This window comes from Polypterus senegalus, chromosome 5 (genome assembly GCF_016835505.1).
Source record: "Polypterus senegalus isolate Bchr_013 chromosome 5, ASM1683550v1, whole genome shotgun sequence".
NCBI classification, from domain to species: Eukaryota; Metazoa; Chordata; class Cladistia; order Polypteriformes; family Polypteridae; genus Polypterus; species Polypterus senegalus.
Genome location: NC_053158.1, coordinates 171170444 through 171184640, shown reverse-complemented (window position 1 = coordinate 171184640; position 14197 = coordinate 171170444).

Genomic DNA, 14197 nt, shown 5'->3' with positions numbered 1-14197 from the left:
AATAGCACATCAGACTAGACCGAGATGTGGTGTTCAAGCTGTCATACAAAATCTGAAGAAACTGGGGAGGAACACTTCTAGTAAATCCTATAGGAAGCTTGTAAGAATTCACCACGGGACTACTTAAAAATTATACATCAGTGCCTCAAAGCAAACTACTTCAGTTTGGGATGCTGAGGCCACACAAATACTGATTTATTTTGAAAATGCAAGATAATTGTGTTACTTTTCCTTAATTGAATAAACACTTGCTTCATAGATAAATGGCTTCTTGAATAGTGTGATAGTTTTTGCGCAGTACTATATATTGCATGAACTGTATTATAATGTATATATTACATATGTTGCATTTTATGTATGATGTATTTTGTTGTCTTTTTTTGTCTGCTGTTGGTTTTGTTATACAGTGGGAACAGTCTGTGGGAAACATGTAAGAATTGTACAAAGTACAAATGAAAAATAAAGTTGAAATTATGAAGGTACTAATTTAAAATTATGTGACAGTGTTCTGGAAGACTGTAGGCAAAGCAGTTCAATGTTTGAAGAAAATAGACTTGTCTGAAAAAATAGTAGTTGAAATTCATGAATGTGAATTGTAAGATATAGAATGTTACAATGTAACAAAATGTTAAAATGTTCTTTAGAGATTTTCAAACAGGAAGAGTTAATTTGATTTTACAGGGTTGGGCAAAAGTAGGTTTGCAGTTGCAGTGAGAATGCGAAATGCATTGTTCATTCTTGTATTATTTATTTATCTATTTATTTATTTAATTTTATTATCGTATTATTTATTTGTATTATTTGTTTTCTTATTTGTCTTCTTCTTATTATTATTATTAGCAAGTAGACAAAAAGAATGCTTAAATAATGAAGGTCGTCAATTTGAGCACTTACTTAAGTGCACTGTGCCAGTGTGACATTCTTTTGAGTTAATAAAGTTAAGAAGCCTTTTGAGTTAATAAAGCCATTACATTAATCAAGCAAGACCTGATCATGTAAGACCTGCAAGTCTTTTTCCACACAAACAACTGCACACCTACTTTTGTATACCCCTGTATATAAAGGTATGTATCCATATGAAAGGAGATATTAGTGTATGCCTGCTGCTGTTTTTAAATGAATTCATCAACTATAGAAAAGAGGGTGTGGTTTAGGACAAAAGTTAAACCCTTTTCCTTAAAACAGAGAGTTATAGATACATGGAAAAAGTTATCAAGTAATATGGTAAACCAGTAACTTGACTTGACCATTCCTAGTTTTCATCCTTGACTTGACCATTCCTAGTTTTCATCCTTTTTCTCTGTACGTTTAGCATTTGTTTGCTCAGAGGTTAATGTGCTTACTGCTTCCTGAACAGCTCTTCTTCTCTCCACCCTAGCGGCCCGCTGCTTCTCTTCTTTCGTCAACATCTTTTCGCGTTAAAACTGATTAAGTTAGTTCTTGTATTGCATTTAGTACATTTTTGTTAATTTTTCACTCAAGCGCCACAATCTGCCTCAAGAATGATTAAAGAAATTAAGTGGTTGGGGAAGTGACCACGAAGGTGGTAGGGAATGAGAACGATGCACGTATGCATGCGCTGTACGGCCGCCCTGCTGCGCACTGCCGAGAGTTGATTCTACACTAAAATAAAAATAAAAAGAATAATAAAAATCATCACCCCGGAAACAAATAGTAGACATCATGTAGTATACGTGTAGCAAATTTCAGGTCAATAGGTGAAACGGTTTGCGAGCTACAGGTGATTTAAAATCCTGGACAGACAAACGAACAGCCACGGTAGCGTATTATATAAGAAGACTAGCAAAATCAGGCAGTATTATTTGGTATAGAAAATCATATGATTTTTGTTATAATTTTTTATCTCATCCAGACAACATTTCAGATTGATGTAATGGTTTGAAATCTCATCCATTGGATGTTTCTTGCCTTCTAGGATGGGCTCCAGATCTCTATAATCCTATAGTCTAAAGTAATAGATACACTTACTACGCTCCACATGGCAGTAGTGTCCTAACTGACGCTTCCTTACAATGTAGGTATTGTGCCTCATTTGGGACTCCATGAGCAACTGCTCATTCGACACAAACTCAAACCAGCAGTACCCAAGGGTTCTCCAAAGTACCGAAAGAGTCCAGTCTTTATCTCGGATCACTGGATAGCTTCCATGTCTCGCAGCCATATAGCAAAACAGGAAGCACCAGGACTCTAAGGACTTGGACCTTCGTCCTTTTGCAAAGATACTGGGAGTGCCACATTCCCCTTTCCCACAACATTATGACCCCCATGCTCACCCATTCCGTCTACTGACTTTATAGGAAGAGTCACCAGAGACATGAATGTCGCTTCCGAGGTAGTTAAACCTCTTGACAAGGCCAAAACTCTCTCTGCACACAGACATACTGCTGATGGCCTGTGCCCAAAAGGTCATTAAAGGGCTGCCTCTTGATTTTTATACAGGACACTCGCAAGTCCAGACACTCAGCCTGGAAGATGTTGGCTATTCCAGTGCTGCTGCTCTGCTTATTAGGTACCAGTAAAGTCAAGACAGTGGACAATGAGTTGTTTGCACAACTCTGATACCAAAGACTTTGATTGGCACAGTTAGCTAGACAGCTTAAATTGTGTTCTATAAAGTATTTTGGTGTTTGTGTCTCTTATGCCTGCAGTGGGTTGGCACCCTGCCTGGGATTGGTTCCTGCCTTGTGCCCTGTGTTGGCTGGGATTGGCTCCAGCAGACCCCCGTGACCCTGTGTTCGGATTCAGCGGGTTAGAAAATGGATGGATGGATGTCTTTTATGCATTGTACTCATGTCACAAAGAATGAATCCTTTCCAAATAAAAAAAATTGTTAAAAATGTTAATATTTGCCACAGAAGTTATGTACCACCTAGAGGATCGTGGATTGACAAACTTGTTGCACAGGTTTATTGAGGTTACTGTTGTAAACAAGATTGGATGAGCTTACCAAGGCAGTTTAAAGTGTACAGTGTGACTTAGAACTCCATGATAAGCCCATCTCTTTTTCTGTTAGCAATAACATTCTGCACGACAGAGTCAGTGCTGTATGAATGCTTTCTATTTTGGCGAGTTCAGTTTTCTTTTTTTTGTTCCATCATGTTACATCAAACGTGACGCATCACACAGAAGTGTCTCTCTTCATTTTGAGAGGTCAAAAAATCCTGTCTTTCTTATATCTCATACCTGCATTATATACATTGTACTTCTGGATGACTGCTAATTGGTTCTCAGTTCTTGCAGAGCCTGCCACCTATGACTGAAGACAAAATCAGATCTGTGTGATTTTGTTGGGGAAAGTTGCAAACTGGTTGGACTGAGTCACTGAGTATGTCAGACTACACAACTGGTAGTCACAGGAGCATGCCGTGACTGCCTCTGACTTGTTAAGATTATGTAAATGAAGTCTGCCACTGAAAATTGATGGAAGGTATTAGATTGCAATGGGATGCTTACCATTTTAAAGAGATAGTGGACAAACTTCTTGTTGTGGAATTCTGGTTTTCCATTTCCCCTATTCAGACAAGCACTTATCTGATAACACCAGTAGACAGCACTGCAATATAGTCCCTAAAAGACATAGATACTCGCCATTTAAAGGCAATGGCAATCTTACAACTAAAAATCATTCTTTATGGAGGGTTTGAGGCTTAAGAAAGGTGAAAGTTAGTGTTGGAAAGTAGCAATAACAAAGGGGAGAAACATTATTTCAGTATGAGAAGGACAGCAACCATTTTAGATGAGCACCAAAAACCAAGCTCTGATATAGGCCAGTGTTCCACTCCTGAACCTTATCTGGCAGTGACATTGAAGTCAGTGTTTAAGAACTGCTGAGTAACATTATTTACTGTCCTAAGTCATTTATACTTTATTTTTATTTTTGTTAAATATGTTTTCTGCAGTTCTATACACTGCCTGGCCAAAAAAAAAGTCGCCACCAAAAAAAAGGTCACACACTCTAATATTTCGTTGGACCACCTTTAGCTTTGATTACGGCACGCATTCGCTGTGGCATTGTTTCGATAAGCTTCTACAATGTCACAAGATTTAGTTCCATCCAGTGTTGCATTAATTTTTCATCAAGATCTTGCATTGATGATGGTAGAGTCTGACTGCTGTGCAAAGCCTTCTCCAGCACATCCCAAAAATTCTCAATGGGGTTAAGGTCTGGACCCTGTAGTGGCCAATCCATGTGTGAAAATGATGTCTCATGCTCCCTGAACCACTCTTTCACAAATTGAGCCCGATGAATCCTGGCATTGTCATCTTGGAAATATGCCTGTGCCATCAGGGAAGAAAAAATACATTGATGGAATAGCCTGGTCATTCAGTATATTCAGGTAGTCAGCTGACCTCATTCTTGGAGCACATACTGTTACTAAACCAAGACCTGACCAACTGCAGCAACCCCAGATCATAGCACTGCCCCCACAGGCTTGTACAGTAGGCACTATGCATGATGGGTGCATCACTTCATCTGCCTCTCTTCTTACCCTGATGCGCCCATCACTCTGGAACAGGGTAAATCTGGACTCATCAGACCACATGACCTTCTTCCATTGCTCCAGATTCCAATCTTTATGCTCCCTAGCAAATTGAAGCCTTTTTTTCCGGTTTGCCTTACTGATTAGTGGTTTTCTTACGGCTACACAGCTGTTCAGTCCCAATCCCTTGAGTTCCCTTGGCATTGTGCGTGTGGAAATGCTCTTACTTTCACTATTAAACAAACACCTGAGTTCTACTGTTGTTTTTCTTCGATTTGATTTCACCAAAAGTTTAAATGATCGCCGATCACGATCATTCAGGATTATTTTCCGGCCACATTTCTTCCTCGAAGACGATGGGTTCTCACTATCTTTCCAGTTTTTAATAATGTGTTGGACAGTTCTTGACCCAATTTTAGTAGTTTCTGAAATCTCCTTAGATGTTTTCTCTGCTTGATGCATGCCAATGATTTGACCCTTCTCAAACAGACTAACATCTTTTCCACGACCACGAGATGTGTCTTTCAACATGAGAAGCAACTCATTGCACCAGTTGCGTTTAAATAACTTGTTGCCAGCTGAAAGATAATCGCCCATGCAGTAATTATCAAATAGGAGGCTCTTACCCATTTGCTTAGTTAAATACAGGTGGCGACTTTTTTTTTGGCCAGGCAGTGTATACTGTATATTATTTGTTTACATGCTCTTCTGCTCTACTAAAGTATAAGCCAATTAAGCAAACACATTAATAGCTCCAGTGAGAGAAGTTCATGGTTTGTTTGAAGCTAAACAAAAAGTTACTATCACATACAGCGAAATCCCAGCCCTTGTTTTAAAGCCATCTATTCAGTTGTTTACATTGTTCCTTTCTTCTGTCTTTATGATTTTTGTTTATTTTTAACACAATTTATGAACAATAACATGTTACATTGTAGCATTTTCTGGAGTTTATATTGCATTTTGGTTGCATTATTGATTTTGTCATGTAGTTTACCATTCATTAGGTTTGCCTTTATAGAGGCCTAATGTAAGTTTTACAGCTATATAGGCAACTGAATCATGGAAATAGTGTCTTACCACCTATGCAGTACAAGAGGTGGTACAGGTGCAGAGCTGTGTTACCTTGGAGTCTGCTCTTCTTTACTGCCCATCGTGTCTTACTTTTTCCCCTTTGATAGTCATAATCAGATAATTCCATGGTTAAACGGGTGTACAGGTGTCTCAAATAATTTACGCAGTGAGAGTATGCTCTGTTAACTGTCATTATCAGACTTGGTGAGGTAATCCTTTTAATGAGGTTAGAAAAATGCTTGAAATATACTTTAAAGACCATTTTTTGAAGTTTCCATCTATTTGTTTATTATAGATTTTTAAAGTAAAAAAATATTTATTAGCCTGAATTTGACCATGTGGAGTTTTGATTATGATTAAATTTTGCAGATTTTTTTGAGTAATACCAACTTAATACAATGTACAATTTTAAAAATGTAGAATTATTTAAATAACCATTAATATTGTTTTAAGTAACTGTAATATTAAAAGCTAAGCTGCATTTGCAATTAAATATTTCTCAAGCTGTGAAAGTTGGTGTATAAGATAATGATTGGGAGCTGATGCCAATGTAATCTGGTTGCACATTCTAATCTGTATGTTAGAGCCAATTATAGATATTTAGCAAAATGGCAGCAGAAAATGAAACTTCCAGGAGTTGTCATTTGCTTATTTATTTACCCTTTTGCAACAGTTCAGGTTTCATCTAAAATGGTACTTCTTTGATGGGAAAGTTCAGAAATTGCAGAAGTGCTTTTAAAAATATTTAGAGTTTGTTAACAATGGTGAATCAAAATCAACCACAAATGTATGTTTAGTAACATATTCTTCAATAGGTAATTGGGGCTTTGTGTAATAAAGAAAGATATCCACTCAGTTTTTCTGGGTTTTAACCAGAAGCTCCTGTTTGCTTGCATGATTCAAGTAAAATTCTGTCATGTTGATTAACCTGTGTTAATTTGCTTGAGTGTGAGTCTATGTCTATGGAGGTGAAGGTAAGTATCCTGTAACAGACAGACATTCCATGACGGTTTTGTTCCTGCATTGTAACCATTACAATTGAAAAATAACACTTTTTGTTCAAGGAAATGGTTAAAATTTAGTAACATTCCATACAATAAAGTCAGACTTAGCAAAGCTAAATTCAATTAAACCCCCACTGAAAGAACTTTTAACCTTGAACTGTATAAACTGGGCCAAAAATGAACCTGTCAAGCTGCTTTTCAGAAGTTCTCCTTAAAAGTGTTCCTGCAGGTGTCCTGTGTTAAGAAATCATTCTCTAATCAGGCACACACATATAACTGATTATACAATTAGGGACCAATTATAAATTATCCATGCTAGTGGAACAATATTAGAGCAGAAGGATGAGTTAATTTGTGGAATGGCACTAGTCTGTAATATACAGTATGGACAGCTTTGTGATGATGACATCAGGCTCTCTGCCACTGTAAATAAAGTAGTTGTTTTTCTAAACAAGCCGAGGAGGGTACTGTTCCCAACCCTCTGAATTCTGGAAAGTTCTCTTGGTGGCTTGGTACTCTACTACAAAGGAGTCATTAATGAATTTTGAATATATATAGCAAACATACTAGTACAAAAATATGAATTTCTTCCTACCTCACCCTAGTTTTAGTTGCAGTCACACCTGTGAGATATGTGCATTAAGTGACCAATATATTTAAATATCAGTTGTGCTAATTCAGTAAATGTCTTCTGTCCATCTTTTTTGTTAACTAAATTACTTTTCACATATGTTGCATTGTGGGAAGTTGACGCCTACTCTGACAGTCAGATTATGTCAGCTAAGAATCATCATTTACAGTAACCTAATGGTTATGACTTTGGTATGGGTTTTATTATATTTATTATGGGTATGGGAAAGAGGAGTATTGGGAACCTGAATGTTTAGCTGAGAAAAGAGCCTTAACTAAAAACTATTAAGAGTATAATTTGAGGTGGTGGTGATACAGAACTGACATGCATGGAAATAAACAAGTCAAAAACAAAATCACTTTGTTAAAATGAGTACTTAGTTTCTTTGATATCACATCTTCATGACATCATGAAAAATTTCTTGTGACCTACTTCTTGTAAATGACTTTATAACAGTACAGTGTCCAAAAGTGTATAAGTAAGTTGTACCAGGGGATTTGAAGCTAAGTAATGCTCTAGTTGTCTAAAGATGGAGAAAGCCTGAGGCTTAGCTGAACTGTGATTCAGCAGCCACAGTGGTGAGAGATAATGATGTTAGCTCAGCTATATCCCAGCAGCCATATAACAGTTTTAGGAAAATGTACTGGACTCATATTATTAGCAAGAGAGTTCCAGCAAAACCTCATTGAACTGCATCATTCATCCATTGCTGAAATATCCATCATTTTTCTGTAATTCTTAAATGAATGTACTGGTAATTAATTTAAATCCACATGCTGTCAGAGCAAACAGACTGTATGTTTTAGAATGGAATAGGGTAAAACATGCTCCTTCTCACTCCCTACATTCCTTTTTTAACTTAGAGTCATTCCAGTAGAAAGCAGATAATTCAATTCATATAGTAGCTCAATGCACTCACTTCAGTGTTCAAATGATGCTCTTATCATTTTATTATCAAATGGTTTCATATTTTATAGAAAACAACTGGATTTATCCATTCATTTTTTACTTTTTGTTTGTAATAGTATGCAGTGTGGTTTTGTAGTGCATATTGGTTGTATTCATGAGATTCCCTCATCGAAAACATTTAAATCAGGAAATTCTATAAGCTGGCTCAAATAATACATCAGTTGAACACATGAAAGTAGAATTTCTGTTGACATGTTGTGTCAAGGCTTACATACACTCATTGGTCAGTGTGTCCACAAAGTAGTGCTAGGCACACCAGAAAATATGAAAATTGGAGTATTGGTCAAAATCCAGCCATCCCAGAAGTATTTGTTAAAAATAGGTGTAACCCTTAAAATCAAGTTTTATTTATACCTGTTTTTTTCTTACTGGGTGTGCATGGAAACCTTTTCATTAGCATGTTCTTTCTGCTTTATAAAGCCTTTCCAGCTGCTTGACCACAGTTAGAGAACTAGTGCACCAGTTCTCACAATGCTTTAAGCCAGTATTTTCCGCAGACTGGAACAGGTCCGTAGACATTTTGTGCCAGTCCACGAAAAGGGCATGTATGGCAAGTATATTAACTGTGTTCATGAGAAGCTGGCAATAAATTGTCTGCGAAGCCCCACTGCTAGTAAACCCAGATGCAACCCACTCTCCTATCTATTATTTTTGATCAAGCCAATCAAAAACCCATTGGGAACCCCTATTCTTTGATTGAATTTTAATCAATCAAGCTGATCAAGACTCCATTGAGAACTCCCACAGTCCACAAAGAGATTCTGTAGCTAAAAGAGTCCACATGTCAAAAAGGTTGAAAGCCACTTTAACTTAAAGGATCTTCCTATTGGTAAAATTATAAAAACACAACACAGAAAAGAACATGTTATCTAGATACATGCTGAATGAAATACCCTGTAGCATGACTGTTTTCACTGACACAATAGTGGCAGGGACAGTCCCGATTTCAGGCTATACATCCTGATAAGTAATTGAAGAATATCGACATGTATTAGTTTTAAAAGGATGTCCATCGAATAAAGTTGTTTATTCTGTCAAAGAATAAATTTAGAATGCACATTTAAAATAAATCAGGAAGTTCATGATGAAATCACAGTTTATAACCTCAATGCTAAAATTCCCCATGAGATTATAACCTCCCAGTATCCCACCTTGTTGTTACAATAGGGGAATCCTCATATCTGTCACACACTGAAAATCAAGCCCTGTATTGTATGATGATATTTATTAATGCCAGTACTACTTGAATGATAGTTGGGTACCAACTTCATGGGTATACCAGTAATTTGAAGCTGTTGTTAATATTAATATGAATATGTATTTTATATTCTGTTACAGAAAAGGCACAATATTGTTCACTTGTATAACGGAAGTAGTTTTCATAAAAAACAAACACAGAAATAAAAAAAAACTGTTGAATGGCATTTCTGCTTACACAGTGGTATCAAATAGGTATTGAGTATTGTAAAATTTCACTTGTATTGGTTTTGAATACCAAATTCTGGTATGTAGCATCCCTAGCTTAGAGATGCAGTATGTATCTGTTCATCACGCTGTATTTTTCAGCCCTGTGACAAATGTCAGAATTGTAACCTTCCTGACAGAATAACATAAACAAGTAAAATACATAGATGCAAAAGATTTCCATTCAAAAATGTGAAAGATACAGTAAGTTAGAATGGTATGGCCATAGTAAACAAATGTTGATTAAAAAGGCATTTCATCCCTCAACTGTTGACTGTGCGTTCCTGTCTTTTATGAGAAGTGGATGTAGTGCATTAATATGTGCATGTCCATAATTAGCTTGTAAATTGCCACATGAGAAAGACACACTGGCAGTCAAGATTAATTATGGCCAGACAGGGCTCAGGTGTGCAAACAGCTCTTTTATAAAGGAGGCAGGAAAAGATGAGGGCAGCAGCCTTGAAAAAGAAGCCCAGAGGAGAAGGGAGATTGTGTCTGTAGGCTTAACCTCCAAGAAGCATTAGTGTCACCCTTATGATGGCTGAGAATCAGAAAGACTACTCAGAAGACTTTAGACTTTAGGGCGAAAATTGGCCTCTTTAGTGAAGATGAGGATCCCTCAGATGGATTTAAGTTGTGTCCCTAATATTAAAGCCAACATCCTGAAAAATAAAAAAAGATGGATTTTTGTGGAGTTATCAAATTACTATATACTCATTCTGTCCTACATAACATGCTTTAAAATTTTTGTCAGCTGTGAAGTGCAACACAAATGCACAGTAGATAGTTTGTAATTTCTCACTAGGGACTGTGTTTTCCTCTTTGGTCATCCAAATATCTGAAAAGTGCCTTCTTATATTCTGCTTATATACTGCTTGATTTTTATTATAAAATAATTATAGAACTGTTTTCCATGAATAAGCTCGACTTCTTTTTATAATTCTGAAAATGAAAAAATGGATGTTGAAAGCAAAACAATTGGAAACATTTCACAGCTATACACTTACTATTATTTTAAAGGAAAAGTATTGGCTTCACAGCTTGTAAGGTAGGTTGAATCCCAACCAGCTGACTTTGTGCAGAGAGATTGTATGCTCATTCTCATGTTTCCCAGATTTCCTTCTGCATCTCAAAGAAGTATATTTCCCTTGACGGCTGTAAATTGGTGTGTATTCAGATGTTCCATCCTGTTCACTGTTACCCCATCCAGGATCATATCTGTCTTGCAATCCGCTATACTGTGACCCTACAAATAGATTAAGTGGGTATGAAAGTGGATGGCTGGACAATTATTAACATAATTTAATGCTTTGTGTGACCTTCAACCACTTGGTCCCCAGACAGACTGGATACAAGTGCCTAGTTTATGACTATTTGTATTTTTTCCACTCCATTTTGCATTTGCTGGTTTGAAAAAAAGGAGCTCTAGTTTCCAGTTATAGACTTTAGTTTTTTTCCTCATGTGAATTAATTGATGTTTGGAAAATGTTTGTTCTGTTCTTAATAGATTATAAATTACAATAGATTATATTAGATTAATTTTATACAGATATTAATCTTTATAAGTTATAAAATGTGTGCATGATGTAAAATTCAATTATGTTCAGGAACTAAGTTAACCGATACGAAAGTTGGAGCATTTCACATTTTTTTAGTTAGTGAATAGAATAGTCAGTTATCACATTTATGTTTGTAAAATATATAAATTATTACTATAGTAATAGTATTATATAAATACTATCTGTAACATCAGTTTCAAAATACTGATATACCCATCAAGAAGATACCCAACTATTGTTCAACTAAAGTAGTACTGACATTAAAAAAAGCAGCATGCAGGGCTTGAATTTTAATGTATAATAGACATGGGGATTTTCCCATTGTAACAACAAGGTGGGATGCTGGGAGGTGATAATCTTGGGGAAAATTTCAGTATAGAGGTTACTGTATAAACTATGATATCATCATGAACTTCCTGATTTATTTTAAATGCACATTTTAAATGTATTCTTTGACAACATAAAAAGACTTTATGAAATGGGCATCCTTTTAAAACTAAAACAATTTGATATTGTTCAATTATGTATCAGAATGCATAGCCTGAAATCAGGAGTGTCCCTGTAACTGGGACATGTGATTACCCTAATAAATTATTGTGTCAGTGAAAATAATCACACTACAGGGTGCTTTATTCATACTTGTATCTAGATAATGTTTTTTTTCTTCCTTGTTTGTAATTTATAATTTTAAGAAACAGGAAGGTCATTTAAGTTATAGTGACTTTCAAGCTTTTTGACCAGTAGACTGTTTTTAGTTACAGAATCTCTTCGTGGACTGGGGGATGCTTCTACATGGAATTTTTTGCAATTTGATTGATTAACATTCAATCAAAGAGCAGGGATCCCCAATGGGGTTTTGAGTGGCTTGATCAATTAATAACAGATAAAAGACTGAGTTGCTTCTGGGTTTACTAGTGATTGAGCTTCGCAAACAATTCATTGCCAGCTTCTTGCGGACCGCTAATACGGAATAACAGTGTTAATATACTGTACTTGCCATGCCTGCCTTTTTCATGGACTGGTACAAAATGTATATGGACCTGTACTGTTCCGTGGGAAACACTGGTTTAAAGCACTGAGAGAAGTGAAATGCTGGGGCACTAGTTTTCTAATTGCTGTAAAGAACCTGAGAAGATTTTATAAAGCAGAAAGAACGTGCTGATGGAAAGGTTTCAATGTATACCCAGGCTGAACTTGCAGATGCTGAATTGACCGCTGAAACCTGACTATGCAAACAACCAGTGACAGCAAGTAACTTTATACTCGCCCACTCAGTCAATTGGTGTTTTATTAACTTACATTGAGTGTCTGTTCACCATCAGTAGCGGATATTTGTGCTAAAAACAAGGAAAATATGTAAAATACTGTATACAAATTGGTGTAACCGCTGTCAAGTAAAATTGAAACTGTAAACTAACTTGTAACTAACAGACTAACTTATAGCCAATTAACAGAATCACACAAAATGTTTCTCTGTTTTAAGATAGTTGAGTTTGCAAATTAGCCAATGCTCTTCAATGGCAGATTTTGAAATTTCAAAAGTTTGTACAGGGTGACCTGCTTGAGATATCTCAATAAAAATTGAACTGTCGTGACAAATTTAATTGATGAGTAAGTGTGCCAAATATCAACAAAATTGTTTCATGGGGGCTATGGCATTTAATGAAGACAGACAGACAGACATGACTGTTGCAGTAGGTGCTTCTCGCAATGTATTTGAACGCACCTAAGAAATGGAATTTAGTAAAATAATTAAAAGGGATTTACAAGTAGTTCATTTAAACAATATATAAAGTGTCATAAACAGAAAGTAATTATACAAACATGCAACATTCAGTGTATAAAGGGATCAAATTCAGTCAATCAGTTAATACATCTGTTCATGATAGGTGCATAGTTTTCCCACATGGTGAGTTGATTTTAATGTTGTGTACTATTTTCCAGACCAATAGTAGTCTGAACAATCATTGTCTCATTTGCTTGGTATCATGTATTATATCACTGGCTTTATAATAAAACTATTTTTATAGCGCTCTACAAATAAAGTCACAACCTAGGGTTTTTAGTGCAAATGCCACAACTCTTTCTGGGTGGTCTCTGTGTGGTAATTTATAGTACTGCAGATCAGTGCCACTACTCAGCGCAGAAATAAGAAGCAATTGCTTATACAAAGAAATGTATATTTTGAATATTGGCTATGGGTAGTTAGACATGAAAAGAAGCTTCTACTGAAGTGTTACACCCTCTCAGAAAGGAAATCCAGAGGGGGAGTAATATATATTGCGCTACTTTCCCCTATTGTATTATTAATATGTAGCCATAGAATGCCTAATCTCACAAACTTACCACTGTTTATAAGGTATTGTATATAACTTCTATATCTATAACCTCAGGCAATTAGATGTAGTAAAAAGACAACCAGGAGTTAAGTTACACATAAAATAATGTATTATTGATAATATTCATAAATAATAACAATATGCAAAGTACATTTGAATATTGGCAACCATACAACCTGATTAAATGGTGATGTGTGGCACACAGTCTTGTAGTTATTTAAAATGTCTCTAGTTAAGGCATCATTGGTGCTCAGTTTTAAGCCACATGTCTTTTCAATATGGCTGCTAAGCTGTGCTCTTAATTGTGTTGTCTTCATCATCACAGGTTAGCAAGAGATCCTTCTTTCAGATGTTAGTAAGAGAGAGAGGTTAAGCATGTACATTTATAGATGTTCTGTCCAACCCCTAGAGCCAATAGGACATCATGGAACTTTAAAAGCTTCTGACCCAAGCCAATTCCCAACAGCCATACCTCAGACGAAATAGAACATCTTAACACCTGCCCCCAAACCATACGGTATTTTAAAGTACATCTTAGCCTACTTGTGGGGGTAGAAAGACTTTAGCAAAGAAACACTTGCCAAACTGGTTTAAGACACATACCCCAAATCCTGTTGTAAAATTAAGAGACTTAGTCATAAGGGGTGGGGGGGGAGGG